Source organism: Pelobates fuscus, chromosome 5 (assembly GCF_036172605.1).
Source record: "Pelobates fuscus isolate aPelFus1 chromosome 5, aPelFus1.pri, whole genome shotgun sequence".
In the NCBI taxonomy this organism is placed as follows: domain Eukaryota; kingdom Metazoa; phylum Chordata; class Amphibia; order Anura; family Pelobatidae; genus Pelobates; species Pelobates fuscus.
The window spans coordinates 17,971,615-17,993,064 of NC_086321.1; positions in this window are offsets into that span (position 1 = coordinate 17,971,615).

Here is a 21,450-nt window from a genome sequence, read left to right on the forward strand (position 1 = left end):
TCTTTGAAAAACTGGCCCACAAATGCGGGCTCATTTCGGACCCATCGCCACTCACACCAATACTCCGTAACAGGCAATTCACCCGGGAATGAACCCCAAACACTTTGTAAGGTTCAAGGTCAACAACCTCACCCACCTGATACACCTCTTTACCAATCAAGAGGTAACACCATTCGCAGACCTCCCGCAAAATACCCCCTTCAGGACCCCCGCCAAAAAACTTCACGGAACACACCGTCCCTTACCTGTAAACCCCCCCCAAGTACTATCCTCGTTTTCTCAGTTATTTAACTGCTCTAAAATGTTGTTTAATGTTACACAATGCTATGTACACCACAGAGGATCCCAGGAGCTACATACTCAACAGAGGCACGCCCGATGCTCCATTGACACCATGGGCAAATGTACAAACCCGCAGCACACTGTGCTGTGGATAAATAACCAAAAGTATGTTCAAGGGAAACTAGATCGTTAAAACTAGCACTCGGAGAAGCAAAAAGACACACAATACAAAAATGTGTGTGTATGTGCAAACAGCTAAACTAGGGTAAAGTTCATCTTCACATATAAAGCGTACCATGATCCAAGTTAGCCAATTTTAAACAGACTGAACATCTGGTCATCTGTAGCTTGAGCCTTGGGTCAGAAGTGCCTTCCTTCACAATTCCTATCTTTTGACCCCAAAGTTCACCCAGGTATCTGAGGTATGTCCATATGTGCTAGTCACACCTGTGGGCCTTTTGTTATTTCTTCACCACGGTTCCCTCAGACAGGGCAAGCCAGGGGTCATCAGAGGAATGTTTCTTCATTAGTTACACAGTTCTATAGGTGTCAGAGGTAGGGTAGCTGACATAAAAGTTAAGGTTCAACCAACATGAGGTTTTGATTTACACAAGGATGATAGAAGACAGGAGAAGAACTTAAAAGTAAGAAAGATCAACATAACAACAAATACTACAATAAGCAAAACATATAATATTTTCTTGATAAGCAGGCTTAGCCATGTACCCAATCTAAAGGTCCAATCCCATTCCCCAAAGAACCCAGTATCTTGCTTAATGTCATTTACTAGGTTATGCAGGTCTTGTATGTGTTCATGGATCATGGTCCCATGATCTGAGAGGTTAAAACAACACATACCCTTGACAGCCTCACATCCTAAATCATGCTTCAGTAGTTAATGGCTGCCATGTTTTTAAGGATTGCTTTTGTTATTGGCTTGGGTATCACTTTCACTCTGTCACTTTCAATAACTTCAGGTACCCAGTATCTACATACCTGTTCCTTCAGAAGCTTACTTGCTGTGACCTTCGTTGTGGTTTTCGACACTGGGTAGGCCTAAGGCCAACCTGAAAAGAGATCAATGCACACCAACACATATTCATACACTCCTACCTTAGGCAGTTGAATATAGTCTATCTGCAGTCTCTGAAATGGGCAAAGTGGCCTTGGTATGTGTTCACCTGGTGTTTTGACTGACAACCCGGGGTTGTTTCTAGCACAAATCATGGGTGTTTACTATACAGTTCATTTTGGAAAAATGGGTTGCTCCATGGGCCATTTGGCCATCATAGGGTTTAGAACTCGTGGTATACATAGTCTTTTTAACCTTTTCTCTACATCTTGTCATCATCAGGTTCTGCATCTTGTTTCCTCCAGAGATCTTGTTCTTCTTTGCTTGCTTCTGCAGGTTCAACAATATATTGTAGTCAACAGTCTCATCTGGAAGGACAACCTGTAGGAAGGTACTACCTTAGAGTGTGGAAGGATGAAGTTGGATTACTGCTTGCTTGGCCTTCGTCTGCTTTGTGGTTTCCTCCTGTAATTTCATCTGCAATCTTCACGTGAGTTGCCACCTTGATGATGCCTACTTGAGTGGGTAGCAGAATAGCGTCCATAAGGGCACTCACGGCTTCAGAGTTCTTGATTGGAGTTCCTGCTGAGGTGGGAAAATTATGAGCCCGCCATATAGACCCAAAATCATGGGCTATATCGAAAGCATAGTGAGAGTCTGTGTAAATATTAGCTGTCTTACCAGAGGCCAGTTTGCACGCTTCAATGTGTGCCTTCAGCTCAGCCTCCTATGCAGAGCAGTGAGGGTCGAGTTGTTCAGCTTTAATTACCTTGTGTGCAGAGATAACAGCATATCCAGTATGGAAGTTACCCTTCTCATCGGCAGATCAAGAACCATCTACAAAAAACTCAAAGTCTGGATTAGACAATGGAAACTCAATTACACGAGAGAAAACTGCTGTCTCTTGTGCCATTAATGCTGCACAATCATGGGTTACCTGGGCTTCAGCTAACTTGTCTGGTCACAGGGAATTTACAAAAAGATCAGAACTACAATCACCACTCCCCTCTTTTAAATCCAGGGGAAGTAATGTAGATGGATTTAACACCATACACCTTTTCAAAGTTACGTTTGGAGGCATAAGTAGAGCACACTGCATCCTGAGATGCCTTGCCATATGTACAGGGGCGGACTGAGAACCCTCAGGGCCCCCGGGCAAAATAAATCAAGGGCCCCCTTACAGGCCCCACCCATACTCCGCAGCAAGCGCCACCCATGTCCCGCCTCCATGCACCGCCTCCAGCCCCACCCTACACAATCTTTAGACACAAGGAACAAAAGTGCAATAATCCCTTCGAGGCCCCAGTAGAGACTACAATTGAGGGCTAATGGGCCATGGAGGGGGGTCTTTCTAGCAGAGGCTATCTCAGTGTCCTTTAGAGAGTGTGTTAGAAAGAATCCCCTCCAGGCCCCATTAGAGACTACAATGGAGTCTAATAGGCTTGGAAGGGGGTCTTTCTAACAGAGGCCATCTCAGTGTCCCTGCTGGAAACAGTCGCCTCCAGGCCCCAGTAGAGACTACAATTGAGGGCTAATGGGCCATGGAGGGGGGGGGAGCATTCTAGCAGAGGCTATCTCAGTGTCCTTTAGAGAGTGTGTTAGAAAGAATTTCCTCCAGGTCCCATTAGAGACTACAATGGAGTCTAATGGGGCCTGGAGGGGGGTCTCTCCAACACTCTGGTTCCTATTCACAATATAGCAACACAACATAGCTCACTGATACCTAGGCCAAGTTAGCTACTCTTACCTTAATTACTGTTGCTGGCTGGCAGTCTGTGGGCTTACTGGCTGCGGCTGGCAGGCTGTGGGCTTGCTGGCTACTGCCGGCAGGCTGTGGGCTTGCTGGCTACTGCCGGCAGGCTGTGGGCTTGCTGGCTGCGGCTGGCAGGCTGTTGGCTTGCTGGCTGCGGCTGGCAGGCTGTTGGCTTGCTGGCTGTGGCTTGCTGGCTGCAGTTGGCAGGCTGTGGGCTTGCTGGCTGTAAGCCTAACTGGTGGCCTGTGGGCTGGCTGGCTGGCCGGCCTGTGGGCTGGCTGGCTTGCTGGCTACTGGGGCACTTGTAGATTATTTAAAGAAATAATCCATGCACAATAACCACTACTGCTCTGTGTAGTCGTTATGGTGCCAGGAGGGCCGGACCCCCTTTTCAGAGTAAGTAGTCAAACCGTTTAAGATCAGTTTGACAACTTACCTGGGGTCTGCTGGGATATGAGGCTGTAGTAGGGTATAGGAGCAGTGGTGCAATGTGTAAGGGGTGCCGTGTGTGTGAAAGGTTCAGTGTGTGTGAGGGGGTGTAGTGTGTGAATGTGTAGGGTGTGTGGGGCAATGTGTGTATGAGGGGGCTGTGTATGTGTGTGGCAATGTTAGTATGGGGGGCTGTGTGTGTATGGGTGGGCAGTGTATGTGTGTGTGAGGCAATGTGTGTAAATGTGTATGGTGTGTGTGGGTGTATGGGGGGCAGTGTGTGAATGTGTATGGTGTGGGGGGGCAGTGTGTTTATGGGGCTAGAGTTCACTCTCACCACTGCGACCACCAGGAATCCCTGGTGGTCACAGTGTTGAGAGTGAACTCTAGCCTGTAGCTCCAGGGCTAGTTTACTCTCGCAAGAGCCGTAACGTTGCCGTGGTAACCGCGGCAACGATCTGTGCTCGCGCAAGGACCCAGAGGAGCTGCAGGCTCTTCCTCCCTCCCCTGCCGGCTGCCCGCACGGTGCCTGCGGACAGGGGAGGGAGCAATTGCCCTCCTCTTACTCCCCCCTCCCCCTCCTCTTACTCCCCCCTCCCCCTCCTCTTACCCCCCTCCCCCTCCTCTTACCCCCCTCCCCCTCTTCTTACCCCCTCCCTTTCTCTTCTTACCCCCTCCCTTTCTCTTCTGCCCCCCTCCCTGTCTCTTCTTACCCCCCCTCCCTTTCTCTTCTTACCCCCCCTCCCTCTCTCTTCTTACCCCCTCCCTTTCTCTTCTTACCCCCCTCCCTTTCTCTTCTTACCCCCCTCCCTTTCTCTTCTTATCCCCCCTCCCTCTTTCTTCTTACCCCTCCTCACCCTCTGTTCATTCCCCCCCTCTGTTCATTCCCCCCCCTCTCTGTTCGTTCATTCCCCCCCCCTCTGTTCATTCTGATCCCCAACCCCCCCTCCCTCTGTTCATTCTGATCCCCAACCCCCCCTCCCTCTGTTCATTCTGATCCCCACCCCCCCTCCCTCTGTTCATTCCCCCCCTCCCTCTATTCATTCTGATCCCCAACCCCCCCTCCCTCTGTTCATTCCCCCCTCTCTCTTTGTTCCCCCCCCCCCCTGTACTACCCCCCCTCCCCCCCTCTCTGTTTCCCCCCCTCTCTGAAGTTTCTGTTTCCTGTACCCGACCGGACTGACAGGAAGGTGCACACTGAGCACCTTCCTATCACTCCGGCCGGGCACCGCGGACCACGCAGAAGCTACAGGGGAGGGGAGGTGAGAAGCTGCAGCCGCCTGAGGCTCTTAAGAGAGCGCTCAGGCGGCTGCAGCATTTAAAGGGGCGGCCGGGCCCCCTGATGGCGGGCCCCCCTCCCGGCCGGGCCCTCGGACCATGTCCGAAGTGCCCGACCGGTCAGTCCGCCCCTGCATATGTATGTGTTTTGGCTGAACTTGTGACTCATGCGGGGTGTGAAACCAGAGATGTCAGGGGGACCCAAAGTGCAGGGTCCTGAGGCTACTGAGAACTATCGTGAAAAGTGGATTTGGTGGTACTTCACTCTGTGGGGCATGAGTAAGGTGGTGAACTGGTGGTCTTGGGAACCCACAGCTTCTACATTTTTCTTCCCACCAAGGGTTAGTACATTCACATCTGGGACAAATCCAGTAAGATTTTTGAGTAACTGGATTAGTAGTGGAGACAGGGACTTGAAGGGTCTGTTTGAGACACGACTTAGGGTCACCCTCATCCTTACCCGGGTAAAGTGGTGGGTTGTATGAGGTACTAGGGGCTATAGCAGTAGAGCTGGATCCTAAGGCACCAAAACATTGGTAGTAGGGTACCTCATTCCTAGTGGTTACTCTACAACCACATTTAGTCAAATCTACTGCAGTATCAAGCCATTTCTGGGCGACTTCAACTAAATTGTTATCCACTAACCATCCTTTATAGTTAGCCATACATTCTTTCCAAATCTGTGGGTCCAGGGAGCCTTCAGAAGGCATCCTAGCTTTCTTACGAAGCTTCTCTACATCTTTAACTGCCTCTTTTCCCTTATGATGTTTAACTATGGTAAGGGCAGGGAATTCCTCCTGAGTACTCTGTGAATTCCCCATTAAAAATACCTAAATGCAGCTGCTCACATTAAGTCAAAACAAGAACGTACTTAATCAGTGTAAAACACTTAGGAACACTAGTTGTATTTATTTACAGGACTTGTCTTCAAGTTAAACACAGGTCGTACTGGGGAATGCTGACTCTGATCAGGAAATAAACTACTAGGCAGATAATATAAGAATAACTTGGACCCCAAAGACGTATTCTACAGTTACTAAACTGCGTTCACAAGACATTCCACCAGAACACAGTATGTCCCTTTAAATGTGTTCTTGGGAAATGACAATTTTTAAGTTGCTAAATATATATATATATATACATTTTTTTTAGATATATATATATTTATTTATTTTTTGCAGTGCATGAAAATAATACAGGCATATATAAAAAGAAAATAGAAAACAGTGTAAATGGCAACAAAATATACATTTATTTTTGAGAAAAATAGATCACTCGCGTGTAAAATAGTCTATATTTATATTGGTTATGTAAGTAAGGCTTGTATGCTTTTAGAGCAGCATCACACCACTTCTCCACTCTAATATTTACTCCGGTTAAGATAAAAGAGAGAGACATTGTGGTGGAACCAACCTCGCCACTGTGAACTGGAGAAGCCTGGTTGCTAGCCTCCTGCCCTGCGACTATGGCCCTTGGGAGATATTGCCCTTTAAAGGACTGAGTTGGGACTCATTATACTGTGCTGACCCTTTAAGAACTGCATTTGGGCTTATGGACTTTTATTGTACAGTGCTGGCCCTTTTAAAAAACAGTGTACGGACACATGGAAACTTTTTGGACACTTTTTCTTCCACTTTGAATACCTGGGAAGGTGAGGCTCTTCCCCTCCCCCAGCTCCATTGTTCTCCAGCAGGGCGTTGTCCCAGGGACACTGCCAGACCAGGTAAAGCCATGCTGGCAAGGGATAATAAAGGGACCTCACCTAACTTTTTAACCCCTGTACGGATTCATGTGATTTTTACATATGTTGCTCCCCAAGTTATGCTGATCACAGAAATATAGTTTTATCCATATGTGATGTAAGATCAGGGAGTTATTTTTATGTCTAAAAAGTGTAACTTTTCAGCTTGGAGATAATTGTAGATTATGCTAGCTTTAGTGTACCTATAATCTTAATTTTATTAATGACAGGAGGCGAGTATTTGCTTAAGTCTCTCTTTACTAGAACTCCACAGCAGCACAGAAAACAACCAATCAGAAAAAAGTTAGGTACTATAAAACTCCCCTCCCCATGCATCATTTCCTCTTTCAAGCTGCGACAAAACAGAATAAAAGGCAAAGAAACATCATGGGGAAGAAACAAAGTCCTAGATACGATGAAAATAACGATGTCCATCATCCGAGAGTAACAGTCCTACTAGATAGTGTTGATAGACTGTAAACTGAAACGAGAGAAAAACAGAATCGAACAGGTTGATTATCCAATGAAGTGTACTCTGAATAAACATGTAGGTACCCAATGTAGCAACCAAAACTAACCTTAATATGTAGATATCCCAACCCTACTTATGAAAAAACACATACATAAGGAATAAACGACAGGTAGCAGAGACAACAAACAGAGTTGCATACATACCTGATAATCTAAACTATAACATCAAACAAGGGAGGGACAAGAATGGGTGGGAAATACTCGCCTCCTGTCATTAATAAAATTAAGATTATAGGTACACTAAAGCTAGCATAATCTACAATTTTATAACATGACAGGAGGCTTCGTATTTGCTGTTTCAACGCTCAGTTCACCAATCCAACGCTGTTTGTGTCGCTGGTATCTATTCCAGGAAATTTCAGAGTAATCCTAATCGGACATTCCAAAAACGATAAACGCAAGCAGGCGGATCAAAGAAGATGCCAGCCGACGAAGCATCTCAAATACAGAAAAAAGCACCATCCGCTGGTAAATCCATTGTACGTGGTGTAGCGACCTGTTCCCTAGCAGTTGGACCATGAGCTGGCAAGCTGACTTATTAGCCATATTCCTGTAGTTGTATAATACTGAAGGTCAATCTCGGACTTAGGGTCGCGAGGAGAAACTGCCGCCATGTCTCAACTCCGATCCGTAAGACGGCTCCTCCAATCGTGCCAGGGTCCTTCGGCGATGCGGCCTTGCAGGTAGATCTCCAATCTCAAGGAATGCACCTAAGTCCCCCACCAAAATTGCAATAGAAAAACCGAGGAAGATCTTCCGTACCTTCCTGTCCTACCCGGTGAGATGTCTCATCCGAGGATAAATACATAATGCAGGCAAGAGTGTGGCCAAACCAGCCCTACTCTAAGTGATACCAATATTCCAAATGGACTGCGTAATCCTCGGACGCAGTAGAGAAAAGACTCCAAAGGACGTCCATGCAGGGTTCCGAACTGAACTTGTGTGGAGGAAACGGCGGTCGACTACTCTGGGAATAGTGAATCCCAGAAATCTGCAAAGGAATGGGAAAAGCAAACTGGAGCGCAGATTTCCATCCAGAAATGCTCTCGTCCAAGAGTGAAAGATGTCTGTGTAGGAATTGGGGCACACCAGGTACCTCCATGAAGTCTCGTAGGTCTCCTCGACGGTAGTTGAAAAGTAGGTTAGCACGAATCCAACAAAATGGCTCTCGTGAGGGATAAATAGAATATCCCTCCTCCGAGAATAGGGTCCTCCTCCGAGGAGACGGGGCAGTCCAGCCGCCTTATCCCAAGATCATAAAGACCGGGGAAGTCAAGACAACCGGGGTTTCCAGTCTTACCCTGTGATCCATACGTACGGTTTTACCTTCAGACCGGGAAATAGGCCTTCCATAATCTTGTTACCCGAGCAAGGCAGTGCCCGTTTGCTCCATGAAGGTCTCTATATCTCCTGACATCTTGACATGGGAGAAACTGTCTGCGCAGTTTGTTCGGAATGGTCTGGATATCCAAAACAGAAAGCAATCTCTGTATTACATGGTGCAGAATCTGCCAAAAAAACCTGCACACTCCTAGTACCGGAGGGTCACCTGTTAGCCGTACCATCTCCAGGAGTGTGTTTCCAATAAGTGTGAGACTCCCCCCGTTATACCTCTGAGTATTTCTTGCGCGTTTTACAGCGGTCCGGATCCAGGGATCTAGACTAAACATGTAATTCTTGCATGACCAGGCAGACCTCTAGAACGAAGTCAGTAGCGTGGATGTCAGTTCTAATTGAATGCAGGAGGGACGCCCCTCTATGTAGTCATCGATGTTTTGCACAGGTACAAGCCTGTGTGATGAACAAATGGCCGGTACAGTAGAGCGTCGAGTGTATGAGAGAGCCGCGCTCTCTACTACTGTGATCGCATACCGTGAGAGCGTCCGGCTGCTAGCCTGAGCGGGCCGCACCCATTAGTAACCAACAGCAGAGTCTACATCCGTGACCGGATGCGAGTGGGTCCTCCCAACCTGTCCTCTGAATCCAGCCCAGTATCAGGTTGAGGACGAGTGAGGGGTTGCGCCCTCTAATAACAAATCAGTATCCGGTTCTGTATGAGAGGGGTCGCCCTCTGTTCCTGAAAGAAAATATACTCGGATCGAGGTGATGGAGGGCCGCACCCTCCCGTGGTGCAAATTAAGAGTCCCTAGAGATTCAGGGGGACCAAACTGTAGAGTGCACCAATTATTAATGTCAGCATAAGGCTGAGGGCAATCTTCGGAAACAACGATGGAAAACTATCAACCGACTATCCGGATCCCGTGCGTGCGCGCGGGGTCCAGGTAGACCGTTGGTAGTCTGAGGAAAGCTGGAGACGTTCTCCTGCGATCCACGAGTGCCGGGGAGGTCGGAGGAGGTCAAGTCTGGCCTCACGACGACCCGAGCGAAAAGGAAAAGGAAGTCAAGAAAAAAACAAAAGGCAACAATTAACGTAGATAAGAAATATCTACATACAATACACATAACCTACATAAGCAGGAAGCAGTAAATATATATCACAAATATAACTAAACACAAAAAAATATATAACATAAATATATAGAAGAAGAAAACATATGAAGCCAAATATTAACTAAGAACAGCATAACAAATAAGTAAATATATTAAGATACAAAAACTAAATCCCAAAAAATCAAACTAAAATCCAAAGCCACCCACTATAAGCAGGAGGCAGTGGTACTCTGACCTGTACTGATGCGGAGCAGCAAAGAAAGAGGGAATGATGCATGGGGAGGGGAGTTTTATAGTACCTAACTTTTTTCTGATTGGTTGTTTTCTGTGCTGCTGTGGAGTTCTAGTAAAGAGAGACTTAAGCAAATACGAAGCCTCCTGTCATGTTATAAAATTGAGTAGATACAGTAATTGACTCAATTATCTCCTAAGCAGAGGGGAGGAATATGGTGTGTTTCTATTGTCCCATTGTGTCTGATTGGCCGCTGTACTTGCATTGTATGAGTTGTAATGTGTTTATTGGTTGTTCTGCAAAACCCTGTGGGCTGTAATGTGTTTGGGGATTGGGAATAAAAGAGGCTGTATGGGCCAGTACAGGGAGTTCCTGTTTTAACCCTCAAAGTGAAGTGTTGTCTCATTCTTGGGGTAGGATTTATTGTATGCTGTTCCAGTTTAACTGCTAGGAGTGTAAACCTATTTGTATGGTTTCCTATTCAACTGTCTACAGCATTCATATGCTTGAGAGGATTTATATGCTTCTTTGGTTCGGTGATTGTGGTGTCTGCCAGAGTGCTTGGAGTCCTCAGGAAAAGCTAGGAGCATCCTTTAACGGAGGTACCCAGTCGGGGTGCCAGGCGATCCGTTACAGACGTATTTCACACAAGTGTATAGAACTGCAGGTTTCTTTTATAATACAGACACTCCACACTTACCGACCTGGTTCCGTTCCTACGACCCGGTCGTAGAACAAATTGGTCGGTAGGTGAGGAGTTAAGGTGGTGCTATTCCATTGTGATTTTCTCTCAGTGTCAACATTGCATACCAACCACTGAATGTTTTCACAACGCCTCAATAAAAAATTGATTGACAAAAGAAACAGCAACAAAAAAACAAAAACAAATTAAGGGGGCTTGGCTGCAAGAAAAATGTTTTTGAATAGCCAAATTAATAAACGTCTATAGAGATTCAACTGAATTTAACTGCTAACTGAATAACATCTAACTAGTATGTTAATATGCCTGAAAAACAATTGAGCTCAAAAACCCTTTTTTAGAAGTTTCAAACATACAAAGAGTTTTGATCAAACAGACTCTCCCCATGAATGTTTGAGATTTACATTTGCTAACTCTCCAAGCACTTCTTTAATAACAGGCTAAATATAGGTTGGTAAAGTAATTTAAAAAAAACAAACAACTTTGTATAAAATGTTGTTTTAAAATTTTGTTTTTAAAAACATTTCTACTGTCACATCCTACTATGGGAACAGCTGTTGTCTCATACGATGTGCAGTCAGGGATGTATCTTCCGCAAGGCATACAAGGCATCTACCTTGGGCGGCATTTTGCAGGGGGTGCCAAAAAAAGCCACCCCCAAACGCCCAGGCAGATCCCTTGTTTGCCTCGTGTCCTGGGGGGGCTCAAGAGCTGGCCGGCTGGCGGGCAGCGAGGGCGCATGCTCACCTGAGCTCTTCCTGCTCAGCTCCCTTGCGCTCCGCTTAATGAAGCCGGGAGCCGGAATATGACGTCACTCCGGCTCCCGGCTTCACTAAGCGGTGCGCGAGGGACCTGAGCAGGGAGATTAAAGCTCCCTCGCCGCCTACTCAGCCTGCCACCCCCTACCTGCCCGACCAGCAGCCCCACTGGAACGCAGGTAAGTAATCTACTCCAGCTCTCCCAGGGAGGCTGGGTGGATTTAAATTAAAATTTAAAAAATAATAATTTGTGAGTGTTGGTGGAAATGTGTGTGTGTCTGTGAGTGTTTGTGTGTATGTGTCTAAGTGTGTGTGTGTGTGTCTGTGAGTGAATGTGTTTGTCTAATTGAATGTGTGTGTATGTGTCGGTCAGTGAGTGCGTCTGGCGTCTGTCAGTGAGTGCGCGTCTATCAGTAAGTGTGTGTCGGTCAGTGAATGTGTGTCAGTCAGTGAATGTGTGTCAGTCAGTGAATGTGTGTCAGTCAGTGAGTGTGTATGTGTGGGTCAGTGGGTGTGTGCATCTGTCAGTGAGAGTGTGAGTCTGTCAGTGTGTGTCCAAGTAATAGTGTGTGAATGTTATTGTTTGTCAGTGTATATGAGAGTGTGTGTCTGACAATGAGTGTATGCATCTATCAGTAAGTGTGCGTCTGTCAGTGAGTGAGCGTCTGTCAGTCAAAGTGCAACACTAATTAGGGGGGCAGCACAAATCCTAAATACACCACTGTGTGCAGTAGATGCCATTTTATTGCACATGTGCAAGTAGAACTATGGACAATGTGCAATATAGAAGGATCAATCTTAGACCCACATTTTGTACTGTTATACAGACACAAGAGTACAGAACTGATGTGGCCCCTGGCAGGTAAAAGCCAAGGTATAAAACAGCATTAGGTAAGTATTTCTCGTTAGCTATTCCTAACCTCTCCCCTCTCCCCCACCCCACCCCAGGTATTTCTATATAAGCCACATTCAGGATAGGGGGGAGGGGAGTGGGGCAGGTGGTCTTTGCAAAAAATGATGGTACTGCTTTAGGTGTCATAAAACTACTCGCTGTAGAACTGTCCATCTGTCTCATCTTATTGAGTTTAATGGGGTTCTAATACAATATAATCTAATGTTCTAAGTAATGCAATAACATATAAGCCATGTTTATTCTAGGGTACATCACTATATGATGCATTAATCTTTGTGTCCTGTAAGTCATCCCACAGGAATCCCTGGAGTTGTATGTAATGTTTATCCTCCCATGCCATTAAAAGCAACATTTAACATATTAAGCAATACTTTTGGTTTATGTCAGTTTAAATCAACAACATAGGTCTACGGTCTCCACCATGGGTCGTCAACCTGGTCCGTACCGCCACTAGTGGGCGTTTCAGGATTCCAGTTGGGCGGTAGGGATTTCGGCGGCTAAATCCTCTTTTTGAGAGGATTTCTCCTTTTTAGAGTGGGCGGGTGCGAGCGGCTTGGGGGCGCAAGATTTCAGTGACCGGCAGGAGGGAAGCGCTCCCTCCTGCCAGGCCACCTTCTGGACCCCCTGGCGTGGCAGAGTTCCAATCCGGTTGACTACCACTGGTCTACACAAACCTTATGAAACTGGGACTGCTGAAAACATGAACAGATTTTTATATAATTCTGTTGTTTTTTGTTTTTATGGAAGCTCAAAATAAATTAGACTTTAATAATGTACATAGAATGCTGTGTCTACATACTATACATAATCAATTAAACTACACAAATGCATGTAGAATAATAAAAAAAAAATCAAATATACAAACCTCCACTGCTCACTCACCAATATACATATCTTAGTACACAGTAACAAAGGATGAAAAATGATTCCTACATCAAGTTCAACATTTTACACATAGCAGAGAAAATACTCATTTCGACTGGTGAGCAGACAGATATCAGATATTAAAAATGCAGTGTTTGTAAGGTATAAATTCAGAAGCAATTGATAAATAAAGATTATATTTCACAGTACGATATTAGAAGAAGATAAAAACACAATGATTTTTCCACAATGTATAACGCATAAACAAAGATTTCAATAAATTGTTTCTTAGCCTGGCTCTCATAACAAATCTGTTTGTTTCAGCAATCTGGTGAAGAGGGTAGAATGCCAGGAATCTCTAAACAATGACAAGCAGGTGTTGATCCACAAGAATGGTTCTTCACGAAACAGAAACTGTGGAGACCAACAAGGAATTACAAATCCTAGGCTAAAACTCCTATAACTGGTACACTGACCATTTTAATCAGGAACATTTTTCCATACTCAATAAAAGTATAAAATGCAATGCAACTTATATCGAAATGTCCCGTCCAAGCCCTAATGCTCTGCTAAAGACCTGCGTCTCTCCCTGTTAGACCCAGTTCCTTCAAAACATCATTAAAAACACACTTCTTAAGGGAAGCATACCAATTAAACTGTTAATAGCTTTTCCTCCCCACACCTTGGTAAGCCATTCTTCTTACTTTCCTGCAACTGTGTTATCCAATAATATAGCCTTTCACTGTAAACTATTCTAGTAACCTACTTTTTCCCATACACGAAAAACATCTTACCCTGAGCTCTTGTGTCCTTTACCCCACTCCCTCTAGAATGTAGCTTGTTTTAGCAGGGCTCTCAACACCCTCTGTACCTGTGCGTCCAACTCATCTTGTTGCAAATACATGTCTGTTAGTCCACCCATTGTACAGCTCTACGGAATTTCTTGGCGCTTTATAAATAATAATATGTAGCATTCCATATTTTTTTCTGATTATTGTACCTGCGAGTACAAACACGTTACATTTTGGCACTACTGTTTCTTGGTAGTTAACCTACACACATTTTTCTACTACAAATGCCAACCTCAATAGAAGGTATATTTACTACAAGTTCTAGGTAAAAACAGCACAAATGTAAAAATCATATACTGGATTTTTATCTAACTTGGCAAATCGCCACACACAGTCACAAGTACTACAGATAGTTTTAAATTGTGCTAGCTGAGTTGCAGTAGTTACGAACACTCAAAGTCTCCATGTGAGGTAGACTCTATCTGGGGTGCCAAGATATCCCCCCTGCCTCGTCTTTCCTCCAAGCTATACATGTTAAGATTCTTTAACCTTTCCTGGTAAAATTAATCCTGTAATCCAGGGGTGGGCAATCTTCGGCCCTCCAGATGTTTTGGACTACATCTCCCATAACGCTCTTAGGGCCATAATGCTAGCAAAGCACCAAGGGAGATGTAGTCCATAACATCTAGAGGGCCAAAGATTGCCCACCCCTGCTGTAATCCATGAACCAGTTTAGTAGCCCTTCTCTGATTTCTCTCCAAAGTCTCAATATCCTTCTGGAGATACGGTCTCCAGTACTGCGTACAATACTTCAAGTGAGGTCTCACCAGTGTTCTGTACAATGGCATGAGCACTTCCCTCTTTCTGCTGCTGATACCTCTCCCTATACAACCAAGCATTACATGGTCTGCCTACCTTTAAGACATCTGAAATAATTACCCCTAAATCCCTTTCATCAAATGTTGAGGTTAGGACAGTATCAAATATTCTATACTCTGTGTTTTTACGCCCAAGATGCATGTATTCCTGACCTTATATTCTTAAAAACACCATCCAGCCCCCCTGACACCCTTTGCTCCCCTAAATATAGTAACATCTTACCTTTATTCCAGTCTGGTGCTAGCTCTGTCCCTGATCTACCTCCTTGGCTGACATTATCAGAAGTGGTGATCTCAGCCAATCACAATGCTTTCCCATAGAAAAACATTGGATTGGCTGATATTGCCAAGGAGGAAGATTAGGGGCAGAGCCAGCACAGCCGTGACCAATCAGCATTTCATCATAAAGATGCATTGAATCAATGCATCTCTATGGGGAAAGTTCAGTGTTTCCATGTAGAGGGTGGAGACACTTAATGTCAGTGCTGCACACTATGCAGCACTGCCCCAGAAAGAACCTCTAGTAGCCATCTGAGGAGTGGCCACTGGAGGTGTCTCTAGGCTGTAATGTAAACACTGCCTTTTCTTTGAAAGGACAGTGTTTACTGCAAAAAGCCTGAAGGACTGATTATACCAAGTTGTAGTTGTTCTGGTGACTATAGTGCCCTTTTAAATGTCAGTTGCCACAGCTCAAAATGGGTCCAAGTACAGATCCCTGAGGTACCCCACTGGTGACAAGCCCATGCTTTGAATATACTCCATTGACTACTTATTGATAAGTAGAGATGTCCCGAACAGTTCGCCGGGAACTGTTCGCCGTCAAACATAGCTTGTTCGCGGTCGCCGCGGCGGGCGAACATGTGCGATGTTCGGTCCGCCCCCTATTCGTCATCATTGAGTAAACTTTGACCCTGTACCTCACAGTCAGCAGACACATTCCAGCCAATCAGCAGCAGACCCTCCCTCCCAGACCCTCCCACCTCCATGACGAATAGGGGGCGGACCGAACATCGCATATGTTCACCCGCCGCGGCGACCGCGAACAAGCTATGTTCGCCGGCGAACAGTTCCCGGCAAACTGTTCGGGACATCTCTATTGATAAGCCTTCTATGTGCAACAGTGTCAAAAGCCTTACTGAAATCTAGGTAAGCAACGTCTACTGCACCACCCTGATCTATTATTTTAGATTAGATTAGATTAGTTTGGCATGATCTGCCTGATATAAACCCATGTTGTCTCTGATCTTGAAATCCATGTGATTTTAGATGCTTAACAATCCTATCCTTTAACATAGTTTCCATCACTTTTCCCACTACTGAAGGCTTACTGGCCTATAGTTGCCCAACTCCTCTCTACTACCTTTCTTGTGAATGGGCACAACATTCGCTAACTTCCAATTTTATTAAAGGACACGGAGGCTCCTATTATGCTTTTCTCTTTCTTTTATTCCTCAGCAGCAAAAGAAATATTATACATATATTCCATGAAAAAGAAAAACAATTCAAGAACGTCACATCAGAACTTCTAAGGGTTAATCAAATACCACATATGAACCAATTAGAGTGTCCCCATTACAACAAAGTTCCATGTGACCCTAAGCCACTCCTCTTTCTTTTGCTGCTGCAACCTCAGATAAGTACAAAAAATTTCCTTCCTCTGTTGCTGACAGTTATAGATTTGTTTTCAGTCAGTTTTACCTTTAAATCGTTTTCCTTCCCTCAGGTTTTTCATTTGATTGTACTCCTTTTGGTTTTTCTGGTTCTTTTTGGGTCTTTGCTCTCCCTGTATTTATTTTTTCTTTCCCTCTCTGCCTTCCTCGCTCCCCCTCCCTCCTCCGGTCGGTTTGTTTATTTCCCGACAGTTTTCTTCCGGTTTTCCCACTCCCCTCTTGGTCTCTCCCCTCATCGGGTACCGCTGCCGGTCGCGGTCCCGGCGGTCCGCAGTAACCGCGGCCGCCCGCGCATGCGCACAACGCAAGTGCCTACCGCGGCGGCCATCTTGGGACTGGCAGTTTTGCCGCGCTAGCGCGCCCAATACTGCTCGTTTGGGGGCGGGAGTTACTCTCTGTTGCTGGGTAAACTCTCCCTGTGTTCCCCAGGAGCTTATTCCTGAGGGAACACTCGGTGAGCTTGCTGCATTTGTCTATTTCCAGTGTATTTTATATTGTGCTTTGCCCCACATTAGTGTCTGGTGCCTGTATTTACTACCCGTCCATCCCAACCATGCAGGCTGAGCACAGTGCTTATAGTGCCACTACATCTAGGGCCACCATACCCACCCCCCCCTTACAGGGCCCCAAAATGCCCACAGCTTTGGAAACAGCGCAGGAGCATATGGATTCAGAGGAATTGCATTCCCTTTTAGACGCGGCATATATATAAGTCTGTGACACAGGCCATATTTACCGCCATGGGTGCCATGTCAGATAATTTATCCCATTCCATAACCACTGCGATGAGAGCCACGCAACTACCAACTAACCCCGTGGCTAACCCCCCAGAGAATAAGCCGGCGGCCCCTAGTGGGCGTAAGGCCGCTAAAAAGTCTCGTCATTTGGACGATTTAGCCTCCCAAACCCTAAAGACGGACAGGGTACGTCCTGTCACAGAACCTGTGGTTGGACCACAACGAAGAGCCCCCCACCGGGCAAAATCGGTGAGGAAATGGAAGAGGGCTAAGGCCCTACTGGAATCCTCCGACTCTGAATCGGAGCTAGAGGAGGCTCAGAGCGAGTCCGAGGAGGAGGACTCTGATGAATATAGTGAGGACTCTAATGATAATCACTTGCGGGACCATAGCTCCGTCGCAGGCACGGACATGGACCGTAAGAACGGAGCTGACGACTCCGCCTTAGTTAACCCTCAGGGCGAACCTTTGTTCGACCCGGATACCCAACAGCACCCGAGGTCCTCCGAATGGTACCCCCTGGACCATGTGGCAAAATATATAGCTGCCCGCATCAGAAAGCCACTGGATAAGGTGGTGCGAAACAAACTGCGGGCAGAGTGCCCACGCCCCACGGTCCCGGATATGGCATGTGCCACCCCGGATGTGGACCCAAAAATCGCCCAATTTCTGGGTAAATCAGGCTGGAAGGCCAAGAAAGGCCTGGATTTTGCCTGGCGGAACTGCCAGGATAAGGTATTGGACATCCTTGGATCGATCGCAAGGATGTTCGATATGGTCGAAATCGCGTTGGCAGGGGGTGCACCGCTGGACCTGGAAGCCCTCAGGGGGTGGATCCAGCGTGCCGTGTGTCTCCTGGGCAACACAAATACGGCGGTGGCCACGGAAAGGCACAAGGCGATTTTAATTAAAATTGAGCCTAAACTAGTTAACCTGACTATCTCAGAACCGGGTCCCCAGGCTAAAGCCCTCCTGTTCGGGGATAATTTTGTAAAAGAACTAGGCACATATGTGGGCACCTTTACAGCACTGGATAAGGCTCAGGCCAGTATGAAGCGAGTGTTCCATCAGAGGGTCTTTGGCGGGGCCGGCAGATATCGGGGCCGGCTTCCCGGCCGCTCGCCCCGGGGCTCATACCGGGGCTCTCGTGGCTTTGTGCAACCTAGATTCACACCCCCGGAACCCAAACACGCCTCACCATTCTTCCCGGTTCGAGGCAGACCGTGGCAGACCCGAGGACCCAGAGGCTCTTCATATGGCCGACGACCTTATGGTAAGTGCACTACCTCATCATATGTCTGCATTAACTATGGTGGGGGGCAGACTGAGCCATTTTGTCAAAGCATGGCACATGATCACTGCAGATGCCTGGGTGCTTCACACGGTCCGGGGTTATTCTATAGACTTCGTGCAATACCCGGTCCAACTGGCACCCCCCGGCCGAATGGTGTTCCCCATGCAGGACCGAGAGTTGATAACACAAGAGGTCCAGGCCTTAGCCTCCAAGGGGGCAATCTATACTGTTCCCCCTGGCACACCGGTTTTCTTAAGCAATCTATTCTTGGTACCCAAAAAAGGCGGAGGTGTGCACCCAGTCATAAACTTGAGACCTTTAAACATGTTTGTCACGTACCACCACTTCAAGATGGAGGGTATACACTCACTCCGGGACCTCCTCCTCACTGGGGACTGGATGGTCAAACTCGATTTGAAGGACGCATACCTCACGGTTCCAATGGCCGACAACTGCCATCACTTCCTACAATTCCGCTGGGAAGAGGCCATGTGGCGATTCTAATGCCTGCCGTTTGGCCTCTCGTCGGCCCCCTGGTGCTTCACAAAGCTCATGAAACCAGTGGTCGCTCTCTTACGCAGCAGGGGCGTACGTCTCATAATATATCTGGACGATATCCTCATCATGGCTCAGGACCCGCTTCTGTTGCAAGAACATTTCTCTTGGACGAGAAATCTGTTAGAAAACCTGGGCTTTCTGATCAACTGGGAGAAGTCGGTCATCGAACCCTCGCAAGCTATAGAGTTCCTGGGATTCACCATAGACGCGGTGATCGGGACGCTCCTACTCCCAACGACCAAGGTCAAGGCCATCAAAAAGGAGCTCAGGCGGACGCTCACACGTCCTGTCCTTACTTTGAGACAGTTGGCCAGGATTGTAGGCCTCCTCTCGGCATCAATTCAGGCCATTTTCCCCGGACCCCTACATTACAGAGCACTTCAATGGTTAAAGGCAAAATACCTTCGTTTGGGGCACTCATACTCAGACTCTGTTCCTCTCGACTGTGCCGCCAAAGGCGAAATCAAATGGTGGCTACAACACATGGAAGTCTGGAATGGCCACGCGATCTTCGGAACAGCACCGGACCTCGTAGTGGAATCCGATGCAAGTTTGATCGGTTGGGGTGCACGCTGCGGACCTTTCTCCACCGGAGGAAGATGGTCCAGGGAGGAACAGGGACTTCATATCAATTGCCTCGAACTGTTGGCAGGGTCGTTTGCTTTACGGAGTCTTTTGAATGTGTCGACCAACTGTTCCATCCTGTTACGCATGGACAACGTTTCAGCGGTTCGATATATCAATCACCTCGGAGGCACGAGGTCAGCAATACTTGCGGAATTGGCAAAGGATTTCTGGCAGTTCTGCCTGGACCGCAACATATCAGTGCAAGCGGAACACATCCTGGGGATGAGCAATGTAGTAGCAGATTGGAACTCCAGACATCTACGGGATGCCAGCGACTGGCGGCTGAACCCGGCCATCTTCAGCCATTTGCAATCACTGTGGGGGCCACTGGACATCAACCTGTTCGTGTCATGGCTGAACGCGCAATTACAGAGGTTTTTCAGTTGGAGGCCGGATCCGGAGGCTCTAGCGACGGACGCTTTCCGACAACAGTGGCCGAACACCAGACATTACGCGTTTCCCCCTTTTTCTCTCATTGCACGGACCTTGCTGCACCTCAGACGACACCGGACATCTCTAATCCTCGTATCTCCCTTCTGGACGTCTCAACCCTGGTTCCCTACACTCCTGGAACTGTCCATAGACCTGCCGAGGTTACTGCCGGTACAAGACAACATCCTCCTGGATCTCTATGGCAATCCACACCCTCTCATACTGCAGGGACATCTCAAGCTTTTGGCATGGCTCCTTTCAGGGGACTCGACGACACCCCAAATGTTCCACAAACTACTCTGGACCTCCTGGCAGGAGCTTGGGCCCCGGGTACAAGGAAATCATATTTACATGCCTGGAACGCATGGTATGGTTGGTGTGTGGAACAACACGTGGATCCCATATCTGCAACTGTGAGTCACGTCCTGGCTTTCCTTACTTCACTTTTCGACCACGGCCTGGCATATCGTACAATTAATCTATATAGATCAGCTATCTCGGCAGGCCACGTAGGTTGGAATGGAATTCAAACAGGGAAACATCCGATGGTGTGTCGACTCCTACGAGACATAAAATTTGCACGACCACCACGACCTCGGTATTCAGAGGTATGGGATGTGAACCTCGTTCTCCGACTTTTTGAAAGTTGGCCGAAGAACGAAGATTTGTCGATCAAGCAACTCACCACAAAATTGGTCACGTTGTTTTGCCTCATCTCCTGTAAACGGGTCTCAGATGTACGAGCATTGGACATTCAGGCACGCTCATATACACCGGAAGGGGTGACCTTTGATATATCGAGATGTACAAAAACGGCCATCACAAAGGTTTTTTACCCCGCTTTTCCACATAACTGTAATTTATGCCCAGTTGCCTGCCTCAAAGAGTATGAAGCACGGACGGCGGCGGTCCGAGATCATCAACGTGCGGATCTATTCCGTCCGGTTTCTACAGTCACCCTATCTCGCTGGGTCAAATGGATCATGACGTCAGCAGGCATTGATACTTCCACATACGGAGCACATTCAGTGAGGGGTGCGATGGCATCAAAAGCGTTTTCATTAGGCTGTAAATTGGAAGACGTTCTCCGAGCAGCCGATTGGTCGAGAGAATCTACATTCCGTGAATTTTATTTCCGTCCGGTTTCTCATTTTTCCACGTCAGTGATCACACAGCTTTGAACTAGCATAATAGGAGCCTCCGTGTCCTTTAATAAAATTACCAGATTTTACTAATTTCATGACGTAAAGTCATGATTTTATAAAGGACACGGAGGCGAGTATTATCCCACCCACGAGAGGTAAGTTGCCCGCCTCTGGGAATATTATGTATGTTATGGGACTGGAACCGTGTGATAATGTGCTATCTTATTGCCATCTGAGTAACTAACTTGAGAAAGATTTAGTGTTAGATAGTTTTGGAATATGAACGTGGAAAGAATATTATTCAAGAACATATT